Below are 27,020 nucleotides of genomic sequence, written 5' to 3' on the forward strand. Positions count from 1 at the left end.
CATGGCTAGGTGAGTTTGTTTATGGGTAGGTGTTGTTATTATGAGTGTTATTTTTTTTAATTATTTTAACTTTTTTTTTAATGAAATAATGATTATTACATGTGTACTGTTTGGATCAATATAATGCTGTAAACAGATCTCCTGCCATAGTTTCAGTCACATAAATGATTTATAGTATCATCGTGGATTTTCTATCTATTATTGTTTATCTAGTTCTCCAGTTTCTGCAGGTCCATGAGCTCGATACATTTGGAAGCTACTGTAGATGGATGGGCTTTGTATACAGGCCTGTGCAGGTCTGTTTCACTGTAGTATATAAGCTGTTATTGTTGCTAACCTGGTTAGTGTTGCGATTTTATTATTATTATTATTATTATTATTATTATTATTATTATTATTATTATTACTCATGCATATAGTGCTATTTTATTCCACAATGCTGATTTTACCCTTTGAAAGTTGTGAATGTCCAATATTTGGAAAGTTGGATAAAAATGTGGAGAAGACATCCATAGAGTGACGTTGAATTGGAAAAGCTTGCCAATGCCACAAATTTTGAAGAATATAGCCAACTGGAGAAAGTGTCTGAGGATGATGACCACATAAGTGGTGGGGAAAGTTAATATGAGTAGACATGAGTGAATATGTTTGGCTTCCTCCTTGTTTGGCAAGCTATAGTGCTTACCAAACAAGCTGCCGCTGGAACCCGGATAACTCCTCAGCAATTGAATCAATAAAAAATGTTTTCACGTTTTTTGGGAGTTTTATATTAAACTGACATGTAACAGAAAGCATGTTAAACTGTATGGATGAGTAATTTAATCCAGATAAATTTCTCACTTCTTTTTTGTAGTGTTATATATATCACCAAAATGTACCCAAGAACATATAACACTGAGTGGATGAGCAAATATGGAAAAAAAATGACAACTTGTTTTGAGAGTTATATACCATCAAAATCTACCCAAGAATATGTCAAACTCTATGGATGAGCAATATAATACCGATACATTTTTAAACATTTTTTTGCAGAGTTAGATACCACCGAATTTAACCCAAGAACATGTAAAACTCCAAGGATAAGCAATGTAAAATGGATACATTTTTGAACAATTTTTTGAGGGTTATAAATCCCCGAAATTTACCCAAGAATATATAAAGCTCTATAGATGAGCATTATAATATGATACATTTGTTTAATAATTTATTTGGAAGGTTAGATACCACCATAATGTACCCCAAATCATGTAATAGTATATGAATGAGTAATTGAATCCAGATAACCTTTTCTGGAGATTTATATACACACCGCAATGTTCCCTAGAGCATGTAATAGTAAATGGATGGCTAATTTTATACTGAAAAATTTTGGAACTTTTTTGGAGGGTTGTATAAAACGAAATGTATCCCAAAGCATGTAATGCTCTATGGATGAGTAATTGAATCCAGAAAATATCCATAGACCCCCTGAAAAGCAAAAACTGGCATGCCGCATTTAAATATTATTAAAATGTAGTTGTTGCGCTCGAACAGTCATGAAGGCTTTGCACAATGTACTAAGCCAGGAAAAAAATATAAGGATGGTCATTCATACAAAGTTGAAGGCACCAAGTGTAGTGCCTCATAAAAAACATTGAGGGTATGTGCACACGATGCGTTTCCGCAGCTGTGGGTCTGCAGCAGTTTCCTATGAGTTTACAGTTCAATGTAAACCTATGGGAAACAAAAAACGCTGTGCACAGGCTGCGGAAAAAAACGCACGGAAACGCAGCGGTTTACATTCCGCAGCATTTCACTTTCTGTGGATTACGCAGCGGTTTTACAGCTGCCCCAATAGAAATCCGCAGTTGTAAAACCGCAGTGAAATCTGCAGAAAAACCGCTGGAAAATCGTGGTAAATCCGCAATAAATCCGCAGCGGTTTTGCACTGCGGATTTATCAAATCTGCTGCAGAAAAATCCACAGTGGACCAGAATACGTGTGCACATAGCCTAACAGTTTAATGCAGTTGATGTACTCCTACACCGATATAGGATTTGCCCAATATTGCAAAGCCAGGAAAATGTTATAAGGAGGGTCAATCATACACACTTGAAGCAACACCTGGAAGGCTTTTATCAAATAATGAACATTAAAAACACTTTATGTGCTGCTGTCATCTGGTGATGTGTAAAATTAAGGGCTAGTTCAGGCTTTGTTCACTTTTAAACAAAATAGTATCCATTAACATATCAAAATCTAAGAGGAGCCTCAGAACACCTGAAGCAATCTCCTCATAATAGTAAATGGGTGCTAATCAAGCATATGACATCCAAATAAATGGATAAAAATTATCCAAAACAACACCACGTCTAAAAGGAAAGTATAAAATACATCAATCTTTGGTCAAACATTATACTATACAAACATAAATAAATAATGAATCATTAGTAAGATGAGACATGCCTGAAGTATAAAAAAAGGAAAAAGCAAGTCCATACATGCAGTGGAGCAGTACATAAATCAAGCTTGCAAATAATGGATACCCATAATTAACCCCTTAATCCCATTGGACGTACTATCCCATCAAGGTGACCTGGGATTTCATTCCCAGTGATGGGATAGTACGTCTAGCGTGATCAGCTGTGCTCACGGGGGGATCGCGGTCGATCACGGCCGGGTGTCAGCTGACTATTGCAGCTGACATCCGGCACTATGTGCCAGGAGCAGTCACGGACCACCCCTGGCATATTAACCCCCGGCACACCGCGATCATTGGGGTATAGGGAAACCGCGCAGGGAGGGGCTCCCTGCGGGCATCCCTGAGACCCTCGGTACAAGGCGATGTGCTCACCTTGTACCGAGCGTCTCCTCCCTGCAGGCCCCGGATCCAAAATGGCTGCAGGGCTGCATCCGGGTCCTGCAGGGAGGTGGCTTCACAGCGCCTGCTCAGAGCAAGCGCTGGTAAGCCTGCAGCCCTGCTTGTCAGATCGCTGATCTGACACAGTGCTCTGCAAAGTGTCAGATCAGCGATCTAACCCTATAACATGATGCCACCCCCCGGGGCAATGTTATAAAGTAAAAAAAAAAAATTCATATGTGTAAAAAAAAAAATAAAAAAAATAAAAATTCCTAAATAAAGAAAAATATATATATATTGTTCCCATAAGTACATTCCTTTATCTAAATAATAAAACAAAACAATAAAATTACATATATTTAGTATTGCCGCGTCCGTAACAACCCGACCTATAAAACTGTCCCACTAGTTAACCCCTTCAGTGAACACCGTAAAAAAAATTAAAAAAACGAGGCAAAAAACAACCCTTTATTATCATACCGCCGAACAAAAAGTGGAATAGCACGCGATCAAAAAGACAGATATAAATAACCATGGTACCACTGAAAACATCATCTTGTCCTGCAAAAAACGAGCCATCATACAGTGTCATCAGTGAAAAAATAAAAAAGTTATAGTCCTCAGAATAAAGCGATGCAAAAATAATTCTTTTATCTATAAAATAGTTTTTATCGTATAAAAGCGCCAAAACATAAAAAATAATCTAAATGAGGTATCGCTGTAATTGTACTGACCCGAAGAATAAAACTGCTTTATCCATTTTACCAAATGCGGAACGGTATAAACGCCTCCCCCCAAAAAAGAAATTCATGAATAGCTGGTTTTTGGTCATACTGCCTCACAAAAATCAGAATAAAAAGTGATCAAAAAATGTCAAGTGCCCGAAAATGTTACCAATAAAAACATCAACTCATCCTGCAAAAAAAAACCTCACATGACTCTGTGGACCAAAATATGGAAAAATTATAGCTCTCAAAATGTGGTAACGCAAAAAAATATTTTTTGCAATAAAAAGTGTCTTTTAGTGTGTGACAGCTGGAAATCATAAAAATCAGCTAAAAAACCAGCATTAAAAGTAATTGAAACCCCCCTTCATCACCCTCTTAGTTAGGGAAAAATAAAAAAAAAATAAAAAAATGTATTTATTTCCATTTTCCCATTGGGGTTAGGGCTAAAGTTAGGGTTAGGGTTAGGGTTGGGGCGAGGGTTAGGTTTAGGTTGGGGCTAGGGTTAGGGTTGGGGCTAGGGTTAGGGTTTGGATTATATTTACGGTTGGGATTAGGGTTAGGGGTGTGTCAGGGTTAGGGGTGTGGTTAGAGTTATAGTAGGAATTAGGGTTAGGGGTGTATTGGAGTTAGGGGTGTGGTTAGGGTTGGGGTTAGGGGTGTGGTTGGGATTAGGGGTGTGTTTGGGTTAGGGTTTCAGTTAGAATTGGGGGTTTCCACTGTTTAGGCACATCAGGGCTCTCCAAACGCGACATGGCGTCCGATCTCAATTCCAGACAATTCTGTGTTGAAAAAGTAAAACAGTGCTCCTTTCATTCCGAGCTCTCCCGTGCGCCCAAACAGGGGTTTACCCCAACATATGGGGTATTAGCGTACTCAGGACAAATTGGACAACAACTTATGCGGTCCAATTTCTCTTGTTACCCTTGGGAAAATAAAAATTTGGGGGGCTAAAACATTTTTGTGGGACAAAAATGATTTTTTATTTTCACGGCTCTGCGTTATAAACTGAAGTGAAATACTTGGGGGTTCAAAGTTCTCAAAACACATCTAGATAAGTTCCTTGGAGGGTCTAGGTTCCAATATGGGGTCACTTGTGGGGGATTTCTACTGTTTAGGTACATCAGGGGCTCTGCAAATGCAACGTGACGCCTGCAGACCAATCCATCTAAGTCTGCATTGCAAATGGCGCTCCTTCCCTTCCAAGCTCTGCCATGCACCCAAACGGTGGTTCCCCCCCACATATGGGGTATCAACGTACTCAGGACAAATTGGACAACAACTTTTGGGGTCCAATTTCTCCTGTTACCCTTGGGAAAATACAAAACTGGGGGCTAAAAAGTAATTTTTGTGGAAAAAAAAAATTATTTTCACGGCTCTGCGTTATAAACTGTAGTGAAACACTTGGGGGTTCAAAGTTCTCATAACAAACCTAGATAAGTTCCTTGGGGGGGTCTAGTTTCCAATATGGGGTCACTTGTGGGGGGTTTCTACTGTTTAGGTACATCAGGGGCTCTGCAAATGCAACTTGACGCCTAGCAGACAAATCCATCTAAGTCTGAATTCCAAATGGCGCTCCTTCCCTTCCGAGCTCTGCCATGTGCCCAAACGGTGGTTCCCCCACACATATGGGGTATCAGCGTACTCAGGACAATTTGCACAACAACTTTTGGGGAACAATTTCTCCTGTTACCTTTGAAAAAATACAAAACTGGGTGTTAAAGATAATTTTCGTGGATAAAAAATGATTTTTTATTTTCACGGCTCTGCGTTATAAACTGAAGTGAAATACTTGGGGGTTCAAAATTCTCACAACACATCTAGATAAGTTCCTTGGAGAGTCTAGGTTCCAATATGGGGTCACTTGTGGGGGGTTTCTACTGTTTAGGTACATCAGGGGCTCTGCAAATGCAACGTGACGCCTGCAGACCAATTGTCATGTCGGACACTGTTCAGACCAGGTCGTTCGACAGACAGCAGTAATTCCGCTTTTGACCACTATTTGCTCATTGGCGTCGGCTAGATTTTATCTAGCTGTTCCGAGGTTAATTTACCTGATCCTCGGATTGGAAGCTGGGCCATGCCCATTGCCTTTAAATAGCTCTCCTGATCATTGGGCGTCGCCGATTATAGCTTCTGCCTTGTGCGTTGTTATCGCGGTCTGGAGTGGAGAACTGGTTGTTGGAGATTCGTTGCTGGTGGTGTATTTTCCTTTGTCTTATTTACTCCTTCCTATATTTATATTTATTTTGCTCTGCACATTTATAGTGTATTCCTGAGTGACTGTGGCGTGGTGTATATTTTCCTTTATCCTTGTCTGTGCTAACTGTGGGTATTGGTGAATTACCTCTTCACTGGGTGGTGAGCGGAGGTTTCAGCCTAGGGTTGAAACAGGAGACAGGGTGAGGTTCGAGGCCTGGACGTGCACACCATCAGTGTAAACTCCAGGTAGAGGGTCAGTCAGGATTTCCCTAGTCTGAGGGAAATTGCAGGGGCCCGGGTTATTAGCTCTCGCTCACCTAGTCTCCCCGTGACACCAATCCATCTAAGTTTGCATTCCAAATGGTGCTCCTTCCCTTCCGAGCTCTGCCATGCTCCCAAATGGTGGTTCCTCCCCACATATGGGTATCAACGTACTCAGGACAAATTGCACAACAACTTTTGGGGTCCAATTTCTCCTGTTACCCTTGTGAAAATACAAAACTGGGGGCTAAAAAGTAATTTTTGTGGAGAAAAAAAATTATTTTCACAGCTCTGCGTTATAAACTGTAGTGAAACACTTGGGGGTTCAATGCCCTCACAACACATCTAGATAAGATCCTTAGGGGGTCTACTTTCCAAAATTGTGTAACTTGTGGGGGGTTTCAATGTTTAGGCACATCAGGGGCTCTCCTATCGCAACATGGCATCCCATCTCAGCCAATTTTGCATTGAAAAGTCAAATGGTGCTCCTTCCTGTCATGAATCCCCAATGGCTAGGGATAGCACAGGATAAGCAAAGTATAATAAATATCGGACGAGCTCTAGGGTGATGGAACCTGGGCTGACCGCTGCCCTACGCCTGACAAACGCAACTAGAGATAGCCAGGGAGCGTGCCTACGTTGGTTCTAGACGCCACGCACCAGCCTAAGAGCTAACTAGTACTGCAGAGAAAACAAAGACCTCACTTGCCTCCAGAGGAATTAACCCCAAAGATATAGTTGCCCCCCACATGTATTGACGGTGAAATGAGAGGAAGGCACATACATAGAGATGATGTATATAGCTTTAGCAAATAGAGGCCCGCTGAAAACTAGAAAGCAGAATGACACAAAAGGGTACTGAGCGGTCAGCAAAAAACCCTAATCAAAAAAACCATCCTGAGATTACAAGAACCCATGTGCCAACTCATGGCACATGGGGAGAACCTCAGTCCACTAGAGCAACCAGCAACAACTGAAAATCAGCACTTAGCTTATCCTGAAAGATCTGGGAGCAGGTAGGCAGGAACCAAACAGAGCACATCTGAACACATTGATAGCCGGCAAGGGAAATGACAGAGAGGCCAGGTAAAATAGGAAACACCCAGCCTCTGATGGACAGATGGAAACCAAAGGCCGCAACCCACCAAAGTCACCCAGTACCAGCAGTAACCACCAGAGGGAGCCCGCAAACAGAATCCACAACAGTACCCCCCCCTTGAGGAGGGGTCACCGAACCCTTACGAGAACCCCCAGAGCTCTATGGAAGGCGCGGACCAAATCAGTCGCATGAACATCGGAGGCGACCACCCAGGAATTGTCCTCCTGACCATAACCCTTCCACTTAACCAAATACTGGAGTTTGCGTCTGGAAACACGAGAATCCAAGATCTTTTCAACAACATACTCCAATTCTCCCTCCACCAGCACCGGAGCAGGAGGCTCGACCGAAGGAACAACAGGCACCTCATACCTCCGCAACAACGACCGATGGAACACATTATGAATAGCGAACGATGCTGGGAGATCCAATCGGAAAGATACAGGGTTAAGAATCTCCGAGATCCTATAAGGACCGATGAACCGAGGCTTGAACTTAGGAGAAGAGACCTTCATAGGGACAAAACGAGAAGACAACCACACCAAGTCCCCAACAAGAAGTCGGGGACCCACGTGGCGACGGCGATTAGCAAACTGCTGAGTCTTCTCCTGAGATAACTTCAAATTGTCTACCACCTGATTCCAAATGTGATGTAGCCTGTCCACCACCACGTCCACTCCAGGACAATCCGAAGACTCCACCTGACCAGAGGAAAAACGAGGATGAAACCCCGAATTACAAAAAAAAGGAGAGACCAACGTGGCCGAACTAGCCCGATTATTAAGAGCAAATTCGGCCAGTGGCAAAAAAGCAACCCAGTCATCTTGATCAGCAGAAACAAAACACCTTAAATAAGTTTCCAAGGTCTGATTAGTTCGCTCCGTCTGGCCATTCGTCTGAGGATGGAATGCAGACGAGAAAGACAAATCAATGCCCATCTTGGCACAAAACGTCCGCCAAAATCTAGACACAAACTGGGATCCCCTGTCAGAAACGATATTCTCCGGAATCCCATGCAAACGAACCACGTTCTGAAAAAACAAAGGAACCAACTCAGAGGAGGAGGGCAACTTAGGCAAGGGCACCAAATGAACCATCTTAGAAAAGCGGTCACACACAACCCAGATAACGGACATTTTCTGTGAAACCGGGAGATCAGAAATAAAATCCATGGAAATGTGCGTCCAAGGCCTCTTCGGGATGGGCAAGGATAACAACAACCCACTAGCCCGTGAACAGCAAGGCTTAGCTCGAGCACACACTTCACAAGACTGCACAAAGGTACGCACATCCCTAGACAAGGAAGGCCACCAAAAAGACCTGGCCACCAAGTCTCTTGTACCAAATATTCCAGGATGACCAGCCAACACAGAAGAATGGACCTCGGAGATGACTCTACTGGTCCAATCATCCGGAACAAACAGTCTTTCTGGTGGACATCGATCCGGTTTATCCACCTGAAACTCCTGCAATGCGCGTCGCAAGTCTGGGGATACGGCGGACAATATTACTCCATCCCTAAGGATACCAGCAGGCCCAGTGTCTCCAGGAGAGGCAGGCACAAAACTCCTGGAAAGAGCATCTGCCTTCACATTCTTTGAACCTGGCAGGTATGAAACCACGAAATTGAAACGAGAAAAAAATAACGACCAACGAGCCTGTCTAGGATTCAAACGCCTGGCAGACTCAAGGTAAATGAGATTCTTGTGATCAGTCAAGACCACCACGCGATGTTTAGCACCCTCAAGCCAATGACGCCACTCCTCAAATGCCCACTTCATGGCCAAAAGCTCCCGATTACCCACATCATAATTGCGCTCGGCGGGCGAGAATTTTCTAGAGAAGAAAGCACATGGCTTCATCACCGAGCCATTAGAACTTCTCTGTGACAAAACCGCCCCCGCTCCAATCTCGGAAGCATCAACCTCCACCTGGAAAGGAAGTGAAACATCTGGTTGACACAACACAGGAGCAGAAGAAAACCGGCGCTTAAGTTCCCAAAAGGCCTCTACGGCCGCAGGAGACCAATCAGCAACATCAGCACCCTTTTTAGTCAAATCAGTCAAAGGTTTAACAATACTGGAAAAATTAGCAATGAACCGACGATAAAAATTAGCAAACCCCAAGAACTTCTGAAGGCTCTTAACAGATGTAGGTTGTGTCCAGTCACAAATAGCCTGAACCTTAACGGGATCCATCTCAATAGTAGAAGGAGAAAAAATGTACCCCAAAAAAGAAATCTTCTGGACTCCGAAGAGACACTTTGAGCCCTTCACAAACAGAGAATTGGCCCGCAAAACCTGAAACACCTTCCTGACCTGTAGAACATGAGACTCCCAGTCATCAGAAAACACCAAAATATCATCCAAATACACAATCATAAACTTATCCAGATATTCACGGAAAATATTGTGCATAAAGGACTGAAAGACTGACGGAGCATTGGAGAGTCCAAAAGGCATTACCAAATACTCAAAATGGCCCTCAGGCGTATTAAATGCGGTTTTCCACTCATCACCCTGTTTTATCCGCACCAGATTATACGCACCACGAAGATCTATTTTAATGAACCACCTAGCCCCCTTAATGCGAGCAAACAAATCAGTAAATAATGGCAATGGATACTGGTATTTGACTGTAATCTTATTCAGAAGGCGATAATCTATACAAGGCCTCAGGGAACCATCTTTTTTTGCCACGAAAAAAAAACCTGCTCCCAGAGGGGACGAAGATGGACGAATATGTCCCTTTTCCAAGGACTCCTTAATATAATTCCGCATAGCAGTATGCTCTGGCAGTGACAGATTAAATAAACGACCCTTAGGGAACTTACTGCCAGGAATCAATTCTATAGCACAGTCACACTCTCTATGGGGAGGGAGCGAATTGAGCTTAGGCTCCTCAAAAACATCCCTATAATCCGACAAAAACGCAGGGATCTCCGAAGGAGTAGATGAAGCTATAGAAATCGGAGGTGCATCATCATGAACCCCGTGACATCCCCAGCTTAGCACAGACATTGTTTTCCAGTCCAGGACAGGATTATGAGTTTGTAACCATGGCAGACCAAGCACTAGTACATCATGTAAATTATACAGTACAAGGAAGCGAATCACCTCCTGATGAACGGGAGTCATGCGCATGGTCACTTGTGTCCAATACTGCGGTTTATTCATAGCCAATGGTGTAGAATCAATTCCTTTCAGAGGAACAGGAACTTCCAGAGGCTCTAGACTAAAACCGCAGCGTTTAGCAAATGACCAATCCATAAGACTCAGGGCAGCGCCTGAATCCACATAGGCATCGACGGAAATGGAAGACAGTGAAAAAATCAGAGTCACAGACAAAATGAACTTAGACTGCAGAGTATCAATGGCAAAAGATTTATCAACCCTTTTTGTGCGTTTAGAGCATGCTGATATAACATGAGCTGAATCACCACAATAAAAACACAAACCATTTTTCCGCCTATAATTTTGCCGTTCACTTCTGGACTGAATTCTATCACATTGCATAGTCTCAGGTGCCTGTTCAGAAGACACCGCCAACTGGTGCACGGGTTTGCGCTCCCGTAAACGCCGATCAATCTGAATGGCCATAGCCATAGACTCATTCAGACCTGTAGGCGTAGGGAACCCCACCATAATATCCTTAATGGCCTCAGAAAGACCATTTCTGAAGTTTGCAGCCAGGGCGCACTCATTCCACTGAGTAAGCACCGACCATTTCCGAAATTTCTGACAATATATTTCCGCTTCATCATGCCCCTGAGAGAGGGCCAATAAAGCCTTTTCAGCCTGAATCTCTAGGTTAGGTTCCTCATAGAGCAATCCCAATGCCAGAAAAAACGCATCCACACTGAGCAATGCAGGATCCCCTGGTGCCAATGCAAATGCCCAATTCTGAGGGTCGCCCCGTAGGAACGATATAACAATCTTGACCTGTTGAGCAGGGTCTCCAGAGGAGCGAGATTTCAAAGAGAGAAACAATTTACAATTGTTCCTGAAATTCAGGAAGGTAGATCTATCTCCAGAAAAAAACTCTGGAATAGGAATTCTAGGTTCAGACATGGGAGTGTGAACAACGAAATCCTGTATGTTTTGAACCTTTGCCGCGAGATTACTCAGGCTGGAAGCGAAACTCTGGACATCCATGATAAACAGCTAAGATCAGAGCCATTCAAGGGTTAAGAGGAGGTAAGAAGCAGCTAGACAGCAATTAAGGGCTAGGCAGCAAAACTCTGAAGGAAAAGAAAAAAAAAAAAATTTTCCCCAATGGCTAGGGATAGCACAGGATAAGCAAAGTATAATAAATATCGGACGAGCTCTAGGGTGATGGAACCTGGGCTGACCGCTGCCCTACGCCTGACAAACGCAACTAGAGATAGCCAGGGAGCGTGCCTACGTTGGTTCTAGACGCCACGCACCAGCCTAAGAGCTAACTAGTACTGCAGAGAAAACAAAGACCTCACTTGCCTCCAGAGGAATTAACCCCAAAGATATAGTTGCCCCCCACATGTATTGACGGTGAAATGAGAGGAAGGCACATACATAGAGATGATGTATATAGCTTTAGCAAATAGAGGCCCGCTGAAAACTAGAAAGCAGAATGACACAAAAGGGGACTGAGCGGTCAGCAAAAAACCCTAATCAAAAAAACCATCCTGAGATTACAAGAACCCATGTGCCAACTCATGGCACATGGGGAGAACCTCAGTCCACTAGAGCAACCAGCTAACAAAGAGACATTCTAAGCAAGCTGGACAAAAAACCAAACAACTGAAAATCAGCACTTAGCTTATCCTGAAAGATCTGGGAGCAGGTAGGCAGGAACCAAACAGAGCACATCTGAACACATTGATAGCCGGCAAGGGAAATGACAGAGAGGCCAGGTAAAATAGGAAACACCCAGCCTCTGATGGACAGATGGAAACCAAAGGCCGCAACCCACCAAAGTCACCCAGTACCAGCAGTAACCACCAGAGGGAGCTCGCAAACAGAATCCACAACACCTTCCCTTCCGAGTTCTGCCATGCACCCAAACAGTGGTTTACCCCCACATATGGGGTATCAGCGTACTCAGGACAAATTGCACAACAATTTTTGGGGTACAATTTCTTTTGCACCCTTGGGAAAATAGAAAATTGGGGGCGAAAACTTCATTTTTGTGAAAAAATATTTTTTATTTTTATGGCTCTACATTATAAACTTCTGTGAAGCACTTGGTGGGTCAAAGTGCTCACCACACATCTAGATAAGTTCCTTAGGGGGTCTACTTTCCAAAATGATGTCACTTGTGGGGGGTTCAATGTTTAGGCACATCAGGGGCTCTCCAAACGCAACATGGCGTCCCATCACAATTCCAGCCAATTTCGCATTGAAAAGTGAAATGGCGCTACTTCCCTTCCGAGCTCTGCCATGCGCCCAAAAAGTGGTTTACCCCCACATATGGGGTATACAGGTACTCAGGATAAATTGTACAACAACTTTTGTGGTCCATTTTCTCCTGTTACCCTTGGTAAAATAAAACAAATTGGAGCTGAATTAAAAAAAATTTGAAAAAAAATTAAATGTTCATTTTTTTTAAAACATTCCAAAAATTCCTGTGAAACACCTGAAGGGTTAATAAACTTCTTGAATGTGGTTTTGAGCACCTTGAGGGGTGCAGTTTTTAGAATGGTGTCACACTTGCATATGTTCTATCACATAGACCCCTCAAAATGACTTCAAATGTGACGTGGTCCCTAAAAAAATGGTGTTGTAAAAATGAGAAATTGCTGGTCAACTTTTAACCCTTATAACTCCCTAACAAACAAAAAAATGTTGGTTCCAAAATTGTGCTGATGTAAAGTAGACATGTGGGAAATGTTACTTATTGAGTATTTTGTGTGACATGTCTCTGTGATTTAAGGGCATAAAAATTCAAAGTTGGAAAATTGCGAAATTTTCAAAATTTTCGCCAAGTTTCCATTTTTTTCACAAATAAACGCAGGTAATATCAAAGAAATTTTACCACTATCATGAAGTACAATATGTCTCAAGAAAACAGTGTCAGAATCACTGGGATCCACTGAAGCGTTCCAGAGTTATAACCTCATAAAGGGACAGTGGTCAGAATTGTAAAAATTGGCCCGGTCATTAACGTGCAAACCACCCTCGAGGCTTAAGGGGTTAAAACACACACAGCGAGAGATAAGTGAGTGCTAGCAATCAAAATATAATCACAACTCTGGCCTCTAAATAGAAAATCAGTTGTGGTTTAAATCTTACTCATATTGCAGTAAGCCACCTGTCTGCAATACCACTGGATACCTCGACGCACGTTTCGCGGATGTGCTTTCTCAAGGGGAGTGTGTCTGCCAAAACCCAATGGCACCCATATATACCGCAAGTACCTTGTGAGGAGCGAACCAAATCTCAGCGCATGTCTGCACCGCCTCCCCACCCCAGCTGCATTGCATTCAGGCACTCCATTCCAGTCAGTGCATGGAGATAAAACCCTCCTTGACATCATAGTCATTATAGGCACCGATAAGGGGTGCAGTGTGCATGCGCAATTGAATTGCCGTCTTAAAAGGGTTTCTATGTGTGTGACCATGCGCCGATAAAGATAGAGTGTGCATGCACGATTCAATTGCCATTTTTAAGAAGTTCTCAGTATGCGGCCTGTTGTGATCTGCTTTTTGGGCTCCCCTAGTGGTGGCTGGTGGTACTGGAGACTTGTGTGTTCTTTTCTGCCTCAGCTCACCTGCTTCCATCAGTTTTGGGAGTTCCATATTTAGCTTTGCTCTCCAGTCACTTCCTTGCCGGTCATCATTGTAACCTGAGTCTTTCAGTTGCATGTTCCTGCTACCAGTCTGCTGATCAGCTAAGTGGACTCTTGTCCTTTTTGTTTTGTATTTTTTGTCCAGTTTACAGTTTGTCATTTCCTGTTACTGGAAGCTCTTGTGGACTGAAATTGCCACTCCTGTGTCATGAGTTGACACAGGAGTCTTAAAGTAATTTCAGGATGGGTTTTTGAAAGGGTTTTTCAGCTGACCGTGAAGTCCTCTTTTGTATCCTTCCTCTATCTAGTAAGTGGACCTCGCTTTGCTAAATCTACCTTCATACTGTGTATGTCTTTTCCTCTGAACTCACCGTTAATATATGTGGGGGCTACTATCATCTTTGGGGAATTTCACTAGAGGTAAGCCAGGTCTGTTCCTTCCTCTTCCAGGCGTAGTTAGTTCTCCGGCTGGCGCATGGCATCTAGGCAGCCGTAGGAATGCTTCCAGGCTACTGTTAGTTGTGTGGTAGATTTAGGTCACGGTCAGCTTGAGTTTCCATCACCCGAGGGCTAGTCTGTTATTTTGTGTTTCTGATGTTCCCATGCCATTGGGGAATCATGACAGTATGACCGGCCAGTATTAAAGTAATTGGCAGAAGAAAGGAGAGTAAAAGAAGTCTGTAGATTTTTTTTTTTTTTCCTCACATGTTTGCTACTTAGTTGGCTCAGTTGTATTTCTGCTCTATTTACAACCTTGCCTTTCTCTCCTAATCCTTGAATGGCTCTGATCTCTCCGGTGTAAGGATGGACTCTCAGAGTTTGGCTGCAGGTTTAAATAATCTTGCTACGAAGGTTCAGAATTTACAAGATTATGTTATACGTACTCCTATTTCTGAACCTAAGATTCCTACACCAGAGGTATTTTCCGGAGATAGATCTCGGTTTCTGAATTTCAAATGTAATTGTAAATTATTCCTTTCTCTCAGACCTCACTCCTCTGGAGATCCTGTTCAGCAGGTTAAGATTGTGATTTCTTTGCTGCGAGGTGACCCTCAAAATTGGGCATTTTCATTGACACCAGGGGATCCTGCGTTGCTCAATGTGGATGCGTTTTTTCTGGCTTTAGGGTTGCTGTATGAGGAACCTAATTTGGAGATTCAAGCTGAAAGAGCTTTAATAGCCCTGTCTCAATGGCAAGATGAAGCTGAGATATACTGCCAAAAATTTCGTAAATGGTCTGTGCTTACTCAGTGGAATGAGTGTGCCCTGGCGGCAATTTTCAGAGAAGGCCTTTCTGATGCCGTTAAGGATGTCATGGTGGGGTTTCCTACGCCCACAGGTCTGAATGAGTCCATGACAATGGCGATTCAGATTGATCGGCGTTTGCGGGAGCGCAAACCCGTGCACCATTTGGCGGTATCTTCTGAAGGGACGCCAGAGAAAATGCAATGTGACAGAATTCTGTCAAGAAGCGAGTGGCAGAATTATAGGCGCAAAAATGGCTTGTGCTTCTACTGTGGTGATTACGCGCATGTTATATCAGCATGCTCTAAACGTACTAGGAAGGTTGACAAGTCTGTTTCTATTGGCACTTTACAGTCTAAATTTCTTCTGTCTGTAACTCTGATTTGTTCATTATCAGTTATTACCGTGGATGCCTATGTGGACTCTGGCGCCGCTCTGAGTCTCATGGATTGGTCCTTCGCCAGGCGCTGTGGGTTTGATTTGGAGCCTCTGGAAGTTCCTATACCTCTGAAGGGTATTGATTCTACACCTCTGGCTTGTAATAGACCACAGTTCTGGACGCAAGTGACTATGCGTATGACTCCAGACCATCAGGAGATGATTCGCTTCCTCGTGTTGCATAATTTACATGATGTGTTAGTGCTTGGATTACCATGGTTGCAATCTCATAACCCAGTACTGGACTGGAAAACTATGTCTGTGTTAAGCTGGGGATGTCGGGGGGCTCATGGGGACATACCTTTGGTTTCTATCTCGTCATCTATTCCCTCTGAGGTTCCGGCATTTTTGTCGGATTTTGGGGATATTTTTGAAGAGCCTAAAATTGGTTCTCTCCCTCCCCACAGAGAGTGTGATTGCGCCATAGATCTGATTCCAGGCAGTAAATTTCCAAAGGGTCGTTTGTTTAACCTATCTGTACCTGAGCATGCTGCCATGCGAGAGTATGTTAAGGAGTCCCTGGAAAAGGGACATATTCGTCCTTCTTCATCACCTTTAGGAGCTGGGTTTTTCTTTGTCTCTAAAAAGGATGGCTCGCTGAGGCCTTGTATTGATTATCGACTCCTGAATAAAATTACTGTCAAATATCAGTATCCGTTGCCGCTGCTTACTGATTTGTTTGCTCGCATAAGGGGGGCTAAGTGGTTCTCCAAGATTGATCTCCGTGGGGCGTATAATTTGGTGCGAATTAAGCAAGGGGATGAGTGGAAAACCGCATTTAATACGCCTGAGGGCCACTTTGAGTATTTAGTAATGCCTTTCGGCCTTTCTAATGCACCTTCAGTTTTTCAGTCCTTTATGCATGATATTTTCCGTGAATATCTGGATAAATTTATGATTGTGTATTTGGACGATATTTTGATTTTTTCTGAGGACTGGGAGTCTCATGTTCAGCAGGTCAGGAGGGTTTTTCAGGTCTTGCGGGAGAATTCTCTGTGTGTAAAGGGTTCTAAGTGTGTTTTTGGGGTTCAAAAGATTTCCTTTTTGGGGTACATTTTTTCCCCTTCTTCTGTTGAGATGGACCCTGTCAAGGTTCGGGCTATTTGTGACTGGACGCAGCCTACTTCTCTAAAGGGTCTTCAGAAGTTCTTGGGCTTTGCTAATTTTTATCGTCGATTTATAACTGGTTTTTCTGGTGTTGCTAAGCCTCTTACGGATTTGACTAAGAAGGGTGCTGATGTTGCCAATTGGTCCTCTGCCGCTGTGGAGGCCTTTCGGGAACTTAAGCGCCGCTTTTCGTCTGCCCCTGTGTTGCGCCAGCCTGATGTCTCTCTCCCCTTTCAGGTTGAGGTCGATGCTTCCGAGATCGGAGCGGGGGCGGTTTTGTCGCAGAAAAGTTCCGATTGCTCAGTGATGAGACCTTGTGCGTTCTTTTCTCGAAAATTTTCTGCCGCCGAAAGAAATTATGACGTCGGTAATCGGGAGCTTTTGGCCATGAAGTGGGCATTTGAGGAGTGGCGTCATTGGCTTGAGGGTGCTAGACATCAGGTGGTGGTTTTGACTGATCACAAGAATCTGATCTATCTCGAGTCTGCCAGGCGCCTGAATCCTAGACAGGCGCGCTGGTCGTTGTTTTTCTCTCGGTTTAATTTTGTGGTCTCATATCTACCAGGTTCTAAGAATGTGAAGGCAGATGCCCTTTCTAGGAGTTTTGAGCCTGATTCCCCTGGTGATTCGGAACCTACAGGTATCCTTAAGGATGGGGTGATATTATCCGCTATTTCCCCAGATCTGCGACGTGCTTTGCAAGAGTTTCAGGCGGATAGACCTGATCGCTGTCCACCTGGTAGACTGTTTGTTCCTGATGATTGGACCAGTAGAGTCATCTCGGAGGTTCATTCTTCTACGCTGGCGGGTCATCCTGGAATTTTTGGTACCAGGGATTTGGTGGCTAGATCCTTCTGGTGGCCATCTCTGTCTCGAGATGTGCGTGATTTTGTGCAGTCTTGTGATGTGTGTGCTCGGGCCAAGCCTTGTTGTTCTAGGGCTAGCGGGTTGTTGTTGCCCTTGCCTATTCCGAAGAGGCCTTGGACGCACATCTCGATGGACTTTATTTCTGATCTTCCTGTCTCTCAGAGGATGTCTGTTATCTGGGTGGTGTGTGACCGTTTTTCTAAGATGGTTCATTTGGTGCCATTGCCGAAGTTGCCTTCCTCGTCTGAGTTGGTTCCTTTGTTTTTTCAAAATGTGGTTCGCTTGCATGGTATTCCTGAAAATATCGTTTCTGATAGGGGTACCCAGTTTGTTTCTAGATTTTGGCGGGCATTCTGTGCCAGGTTGGGCATTCATTTGTCTTTTTCGTCTGCCTTCCATCCTCAGACTAATGGCCAGACGGAGCGAACTAATCAGACTTTGGAGACGTATTTGAGGTGTTTTGTGTCTGCGGATCAGGATGATTGGGTTGCCATTTTGCCGTTGGCGGAGTTTGCTCTTAATAATCGGGCTAGTTCGGCCACTTTGGTTTCCCCTTTCTTTTGCAATTCGGGGTTTCATCCCCGTTTTTCTTCTGGTCAGGCGGAGTCTTCGGATTGTCCTGGAGTAGATGCTGTGGTGGATCGGTTGTATCGGATTTGGGAACAAGTGGTGGACAATTTGAATTTGTCCCAGGAGAGGACTCAGCGGTTTGCTAACCGCCAGCGTCGGGTTGGTCCTCGCCTTCGTGTTGGGGACTTGGTGTGGTTGTCTTCCCGTTTTGTCCCAATGAGGGTTTCTTCTCCTAAATTTAAGCCTCGGTTCATCGGTCCCTATAGGATTTTGGAGATTATTAACCCTGTTTCCTTTCGTTTGGACCTCCCGGCATCTTTCGCTATCCATAATGTGTTCCATCGGTCGTTGTTGCGGAGATACGAGGTGCCGGTGGTTCCTTCTGCTGAGCCTCCTGCTCCTGTGCTGGTTGAGGGTGAATTGGAGTACGTTATAGAGAAGATCTTGGACTCCCGTATTTCCAGGCGGAGACTCCAGTATCTGGTTAAATGGAAGGGCTATGGTCAGGAAGATAATTCTTGGGTAACTGCCTCTGATGTTCATGCCTCGGATTTGGTTCGTGCCTTTCATAGGGCTCATCCAGGTCGCCCTGGCGGTTCTTGTGAGGGTTCGGTGCCCCCTCCTTAAGGGGGGGGTACTGTTGTGATCTGCTTTTTGGGCTCCCCTAGTGGTGGCTGGTGGTACTGGAGACTTGTGTGTTCTTTTCTGCCTCAGCTCACCTGCTTCCATCAGTTTTGGGAGTTCCATATTTAGCTTTGCTCTCCAGTCACTTCCTTGCCGGTCATCATTGTAACCTGAGTCTTTCAGTTGCATGTTCCTGCTACCAGTCTGCTGATCAGCTAAGTGGACTCTTGTCCTTTTTGTTTTGTATTTTTTGTCCAGTTTACAGTTTGTCATTTCCTGTTACTGGAAGCTCTTGTGGACTGAAATTGCCACTCCTGTGTCATGAGTTGACACAGGAGTCTTAAAGTAATTTCAGGATGGGTTTTTGAAAGGGTTTTTCAGCTGACCGTGAAGTCCTCTTTTGTATCCTTCCTCTATCTAGTAAGTGGACCTCGCTTTGCTAAATCTACCTTCATACTGTGTATGTCTTTTCCTCTGAACTCACCGTTAATCTATGTGGGGGCTACTATCATCTTTGGGGAATTTCACTAGAGGTAAGCCAGGTCTGTTCCTTCCTCTTCCAGGCGTAGTTAGTTCTCCGGCTGGCGCATGGCATCTAGGCAGCCGTAGGAATGCTTCCTGGCTACTGTTAGTTGTGTGGTAGATTTAGGTCACGGTCAGCTTGAGTTTCCATCACCCGAGGGCTAGTCTGTTATTTTGTGTTTCTGATGTTCCCATGCCATTGGGGAATCATGACAGCGGCCATTTTAATGGAGTCCGAAAGAATCTTACCCAAAGTACCATGTTGTAAGTATATGGAGCGCCCCCGTGGGCAATGGGGTACTCAGTACCGGACCTGTTATAACCTGGTGGTTACGGAGCGGTACTGAGATGACCTGGTGGGTAAAACCAATCATGGACAAACTTAGAGGAGGTAGCAGCTCCACAGACAGTAATCACTGATATGACCTAGTGAATACGGAGCAGCACTGAAATGACCTGGTGGGTAAAACAAATAATGTACTAGCTCTGAGGAGGTGGTAACTCTACTGACTGCAATCCCTACTCCTAACACCAACACTAGAAATAGCCGTGGAGCGTACCTAACTCTGCCTAGACGCCTCTTCACAGCCTAAGAACTAGCTACCCCTGAAGATGGAAACGGAAAACTATCTTGCCTCAGAGAAACCCTCAAAGGAAGACAGCCCCCCACAAATATATATGGTGAGTGGAGAGGGAAATGACAAACTCAGAAATGAAACTAGATTTTTTAGCAAAGGAGGCCAATACTATCTAAATAGACAGAGATAGAAAAGGCTACTGTGCGGTCAGTATAAAAACTAAAAAGTCCACACAGAGTTTACAAAAAATAACCACCACACCGACTCACGGTGTGGAGGGGCAAATCTGCGACCCCAGAGCTTCCAACTAGCTGGAATATTTCATAACGACAAGCTGGACAAAAGAGACAAAATTAAACTGAACAGAAGGTCATAAGCAGGGAAACACCCAAAAACTAGCAGACTTATCTTAAGCTGAAAATGGACTGGCCAACAGAGAACTTCCAGGAAAGAACTGAATCCACAGGAAATACATTGACAGCTGGCATCCACTACAGCCAAAAGCCCAGTTAAATAACAAAGGCCAGGGAACCGATTACTGAACGCAGCTGCTAAGTTCCACTTGAAACCACCAGAGGGAGCCCAAGAGCAGAACTCCCAAAAATATTATTCGCAACCACAGGATGGAGCCCAAGAACGGAATTCACAACAGTACCCCCCCCCCCTTGAGGAGGGGTTACCGAACCCTCACCAGAGCCCCCAGGCCGATCGGGACGAGCCAAATGAAAAGCACATACCAAATCGGCAGCATGGACATCGGAGGCAAAAACCCAAGAGTTATCCTCCTGGCCATAACCCTTCCACTTGACCAGATACTGAAGTTTCCGCCTTGAAAGATGAGAATCCAAAATCTTCTCCACCACATATTCCAGCTCCCCCTCAACCAACACTGGAGCAGGAGGGTCAATGGAGGGAACCATGGGCACATCATATCTCCGCAACAAAGATCTATGGAACACATTATGAATGGAAAACGAAGCTGGAAGGGCCAAACGAAAAGACACCGGATTGATAATTTCCGAAATCCTATAAGGACCAATAAAACGAGGTTTGAACTTAGGGGAAGAGACCTTCATAGGAACATGACGAGAAGACAACCAGACCAAATCCCCAACCCGAAGCCGGGGACCAACGCACCGACGGTGGTTAGCAAAACGTTGAGCCTTTTCCTGAGACAATGTTAAATTGTCCACCACATGAGTCCAAATCTGCTGCAACCTGTCCACCACAGAATCTACCCCAGGACAGTCCGAAGGCTCAACCTGCCCTGAAGAAAAACGAGGATGAAAACCGAAATTACAAAAAAAAGGCGAAACCAAAGTAGCCGAACTAGCCCGATTATTAAGGGCAAACTCGGCCAACGGCAAGAAGGTAACCCAATCATCCTGATCAGCAGACACAAAGCATCTCAAATAGGTTTCCAAGGTCTGATTGGTTCGCTCCATCTGTCCATTTGTCTGAGGGTGAAACGCCGAAGAAAAAGACAAATTAATGCCCATTCTACCACAAAAGGACCGCCAAAACCTAGAAACAAACTGGGTACCTCTGTCAGACACAATATTCTCCGGAATACCATGCAAACGAACCACATGCTGGAAAAACAAAGGAACCAAATCAGAGGAGGAAGGCAACTTAGGCAAAGGTACCAAGTGGACCATTTTAGAAAACCGGTCACAAACCACCCAGATGACAGACATCTTCTGAGAAACAGGAAGATCAGAAATAAAATCCATGGAAATATGCGTCCAGGGCCTCTCAGGGATAGGCAAAGGCAAAAGCAACCCACTAGCACGAGAACAGCAGGGCTTAGCCCGGGCACAAATCCCACAGGACTGCACGAAGGAGCGCACATCCCGTGACAAAGAAGGCCACCAAAAGGACCTGGCAACCAAATCTCTGGTTCCAAAGATCGCAGGATGACCAGCCAACACCGAACAGTGAATCTCAGAAATCACCTAACTAGTCCATCTATCAGGAACAAACAATTTCCCCACAGGACAGCGGTCGGGTCTATCAGCCTGAAACGCCTGAAGCACCCGCCGCAAATCAGGGGAGATAGCAGAAAGAATCACCCCCTCCTTGAGAATACCAGCCGGCTCACGGACTCCAGGAGAATCAGGCAAAAAACTCCTAGACAAGGCATCAGCCTTCACATTCTTAGATCCCGGAAGATACAAGACCACAAAATCAAAACGGGAGAAAAACAAAGACCACCGAGCCTGTCTAGGATTCAACCGCTTGGCCGACTCAAGGTAAATCAGATTCTTATGGTCGGTCAAGACCACAACACGATGCTTGGCTCCCTCAAGCCAATGTCGCCACTCCTCGAATGCCCACTTCATAGCCAACAACTCCCGATTGCCGACATCATAATTACGCTCAGCAGGCGAAAACTTTCTGGAGAAGAAAGCACACGGCTTCAACACAGAGCCATCAGAACCTCTCTGAGACAGAACAGCTCCTGCCCCAATCTCAGAAGCGTCAACCTCAACCTGAAAAGGGAGAGAAACATCTGGCTGACGCAACACAGGGGCAGAAGTAAAACGATGCTTAAGCTCCTGAAAGGCCTCCACAGCCGCAGAGGACCAATTCACCACATCTGCACCTTTCTTGGTCAAATCGGTCAAAGGTTTAACCACAGTAGTAGTAGAGCATAGATATGATTCGTCAAACTCAATTTGACAGGTGGACACGCCCCTATCAAAGTGTATCAAAGTGTGTAACCCCTCCCCTCTCCTTGTCTTCTAACAGCAGCTGTGTGGCAGCTCCCCCTCCCTTTTTATATAGTTTAATATTATTATCACTGTATTTGATACGGTGAATATTATCCCCGTAATTGTTTTATATTAGAGTTTTATATTTATATGTGGTTTATAATGGGCACATTATGTATGTGGGCATGTTACAACATGAATGTTATCCCCGGGGCATGTTACAACATGAATGTTATCCCCGTAATTGTTTTATATTAGAGTTTTATATTTATATGTGGTTTATAATGGGCACATTATGTGTGCGGGCATGTTACAACACCCCAGGTGTGAAGGGTGGTGTTTTATACGTTTATAAAAAGCAAAAGACAGGGTATTGTAAAAGTAAAAAGATATTTATTGTAAATAAACACAGCGCAGAGACATTTCAACGATTCTTGCAGAGTATAAAAGCAGTCGCATTAAATAGCACGTTGGTTATACAACAACAAACTTCTTACAAAATAATGTGATTATTTATCCACTATAAGTTGTGGTTCATTATCACTGAACACATTCTAACTGCAGAAACTCTGACTGTCTAGTTAATGGCCACACAACTGCCTGCATTTAAGTAAGGAATACTGTCTCCTACTTAATTACCCTAACAGCTGTGATCACAGTGCTTGGAAAATGACTGCATATGATTCAAACCGGGGTTTGTGGGGCTCCCCGCAGCTGTTTCTCCGGTACCCCAAATAACTGCGCAAGCAGAGGGTGGCTAAAAATAGTTTACTGTGTGAAGTAAGGCATGCTAGAATTCCCACTAGCTGAGAAAACACAGAATGGTTTAAAGCAGCTGTCACACAACGCTTCCAACAAGTTGATAATAATATCAAAAGTGTATAAAATCGCATAAAGCGTGTTAAATAGACATTACACCAAAATCATAGCGAATCAAAATGTATTAAATTGATTACTGATACGCTTCCAACAAGTTGATAATAATATCAAAAGTGTATAAAATCGCATAAAGCGTGTTAAATAGACACTACACCAAAATCATAGCGAATCAAAATGTATTAAATTGATTACTGATACGCTTCCAACAAGTTGATAATAATATCAAAAGTGTATAAAATCGCATAAAGCGTGTTAAATAGACATTACACCAAAAGCATAGCGAATCAAAATGTATTAAATTGATTACTGATACGCTTCCAACAAGTTGATAATAATATCAAAAGTGTATAAAATCGCATAAAGCGTGTTAAATAGACAGTACACCAAAATCATAGCGAATCAAAGTGTATTATTTTATTTATAGTCCCAATAATATTTATTTGACCAGCAGATAATTAATTTAAACCGCATAAAGCGTGTTAAATAGACATTACACCAAAATCATAGCGGATCAAATTGTATTAAATTGATTACTGATACGCTTCCAACAAGTTGATAATAATATCAAAAGTGTATAAAATCGCATAAAGCGTGTTAGATAGACAGTACACCAAAATCATAGCGAATCAAAATGTATTAAATTGATTACTGATACGCTTCCAACAAGTTGATAATAATATCAAAAGTGTATAAAATCGCATAAAGCGTGTTAAATAGACATTACACCAAAAGCATAGCGAATCAAAATGTATTAAATTGATTACTGATACGCTTCCAACAAGTTGATAATAATATCAAAAGTGTATAAAATCGCATAAAGCGTGTTAAATAGACACTACACCAAAATCATAGCGAATCAAAATGTATTAAATTGATTACTGATACGCTTCCAACAAGTTGATAATAATATCAAAAGTGTATAAAATCGCATAAAACGTGTTAGACACTACACCAAAATCATAGCGAATCAAAATGTATTAAATTGATTACTGATACGCTTCCAACAAGTTGATAATAATATCAAAAGTGTATAAAATCGCATAAAACGTGTTAGACACTACACCAAAATCATAGCGAATCAAAATGTATTAAATTGATTACTGATACGCTTCCAACAAGTTGATAATAATATCAAAAGTGTATAAAATCGCATAAAGCGTGTTAAATAGACATTACACCAAAATCATAGCGAATCAAAATGTATTAAATTGATTACTGATACGCTTCCAACAAGTTGATAATAATATCAAAAGTGTATAAAATCGCATAAAGCGTGTTAAATAGACATTACACCAAAAGCATAGCGAATCAAAATGTATTAAATTGATTACTGATACGCTTCCAACAAGTTGATAATAATATCAAAAGTGTATAAAATCGCATAAAGCGTGTTAAATAGACACTACACTAAAATCATAGCGAATCAAAATGTATTAAATTGATTACTGATACGCTTCCAACAAGTTGATAATAATATCAAAAGTGTATAAAATCGCATAAAGCGTGTTAAATAGACACTACACCAAAATCATAGCGAATCAAAATGTATTAAATTGATTACTGATACGCTTCCAACAAGTTGATAATAATATCAAAAGTGTATAAAATCGCATAAAGCGTGTTAAATAGACATTACACCAAAATCATAGCGAATCAAAGTGTATTATTTTAGTTATAGTCCCAATAATATTTATTTGACCAGCAGATAATTAATTAAAACCGCATAAAGCGTGTTAAATAGACATTACACCAAAATCATAGCGGATCAAATTGTATTAAATTGATTACTGATACGCTTCCAACAAGTTGATAATAATATCAAAAGTGTATAAAATCGCATAAAGCGTGTTAGATAGACAGTACACCAAAATCATAGCGAATCAAAATGTATTAAATTGATTACTGATACGCTTCCAACAAGTTGATAATAATATCAAAAGTGTATAAAATCGCATAAAGCGTTTTAAATAGACACTACACCAAAATCATAGCGGATCAAATTGTATTAAATTGATTACTGATACGCTTCCAACAAGTTGATAATCATATCAAAAGTGTATAAAATCGCATAAAGCGTGTTAGATAGACAGTACACCAAAATCATAGCGAATCAAAATGTATTAAATTGATTACTGATACGCTTCCAACAAGTTGATAATAATATCAAAAGTGTATAAAATCGCATAAAGCGTGTTAAATAGACATTACACCAAAATCATAGCGGATCAAATTGTATTAAATTGATTACTGATACGCTTCCAACAAGTTGATAATAATATCAAAAGTGTACCAATAATATTTATTCTCTTTTTATTGACATTTTCATAAACCTATAGCGCCAATAATATTTATTTGACCACCAGATAATTAATTAAAATCGCATAAAGCGTGTTAAATAGACAATACACCAAAAGCATAGCGAATCAAAATGTATTAAATTGATTACTGATACGCTCCCAACAATTTGATAATATCAAAAGTGTACCAACAATATTTATTCTCTTTTATTGACATCGGATATCGTAGTGCCTGTGCCGTCTATTTGCACACAATCATTTTGAATCCATGTTTTGCTGACCTTAAACATTTTGTATAACAGATGTGTTTCTCCTGATTTTTCTAGCGCAGCTCGCTGAGCGTTACCACTGCACTCATTTCTCTTTGCGGCTTCTGAATGTACACTATTCTCACCCATAGACAACTTTCCTTTAAAAAATACGAATATTATTGAATATAATGTTTTACATATGTTACAGTATTTTATTTTTCCTGGTGTTACTTTAATAATAATAATGATAATAATAATAATAATCATACACCGCAAAATTGTGTCAATATTGGACGACTATGAAATTTTCCATAAAAATCTTCTTGGTTAACCCAAGACATGTAAGAAACAAATGCATGACTTTTAGCACCGCCACAGACACGTATATTATTCCATCTTTCTTTAATTCAACATTATTTTATCACATATTAATTTCACAGATGTCTGTGCCGTCTATTTGCACACAACCATTTGAATCCATGTTTTGCTGACCCTAAACATTTTGTATAACAGATGTGTTTCTACTGATTTTTCTAGCGCAGCTCGCTGAGCGTTACCACTGCACTCATTTCTCTTTGTTGCTTCTGAATGTACACTATTCTTACCCATAGACAGTTTTCCTTTAAAAAATATGAATATTATTGAATATAATGTTTTACATATGTTACAGTGTTTTATTTTACCTGGTGTTACTTTAATAATAATGATAATAATAATAAAAATATGAATATTATTGAACATAATGTTTTACATATGTTACAGTATTTTATTTTTCCTGGTGTTACTTTAATAATAATAATGATAATAATAATAATCATACACCGCAAAATTGTGTCAATATTGGACGACTATGAAATTTTCCATAAAAATCTTCTTGGTTAACCCAAGACATGTAAGAAACAAATGCATGACTTTTAGCACCGCCACAGACACGTATATTATTCCATCTTTCTTTAATTCAACATTATTTTATCACATATTAATTTCACAGATGTCTGTGCCGTCTATTTGCACACAACCATTTTGAAACCATGTTT

The 27,020-nt window shown here is 42.2% G+C and overlaps 1 protein-coding gene across 6 annotated transcripts in view; it reads left to right on the top strand.

The window, feature by feature from the left end:
• LOC143788707 (uncharacterized) overlaps positions 1–27,020 on the top strand; it is a 155,643-nt gene that overhangs the window by 47,754 nt on the left and 80,869 nt on the right. Inside the window, exon 5 of one of the 6 annotated variants that reach the window (XR_013218717.1) lies at positions 222–388. The exons of the other annotated variants lie outside the window; for them this stretch is intronic. The gene's annotated coding sequence lies outside the window, so the exon portion shown is untranslated. Of the gene's footprint in view, positions 1–221; positions 389–27,020 lie in introns of those variants that run through there. 6 annotated transcript variants of the gene reach the window in all.

Source organism: Ranitomeya variabilis, chromosome 8 (assembly GCF_051348905.1).
Source record: "Ranitomeya variabilis isolate aRanVar5 chromosome 8, aRanVar5.hap1, whole genome shotgun sequence".
NCBI lineage: Eukaryota > Metazoa > Chordata > Amphibia > Anura > Dendrobatidae > Ranitomeya > Ranitomeya variabilis.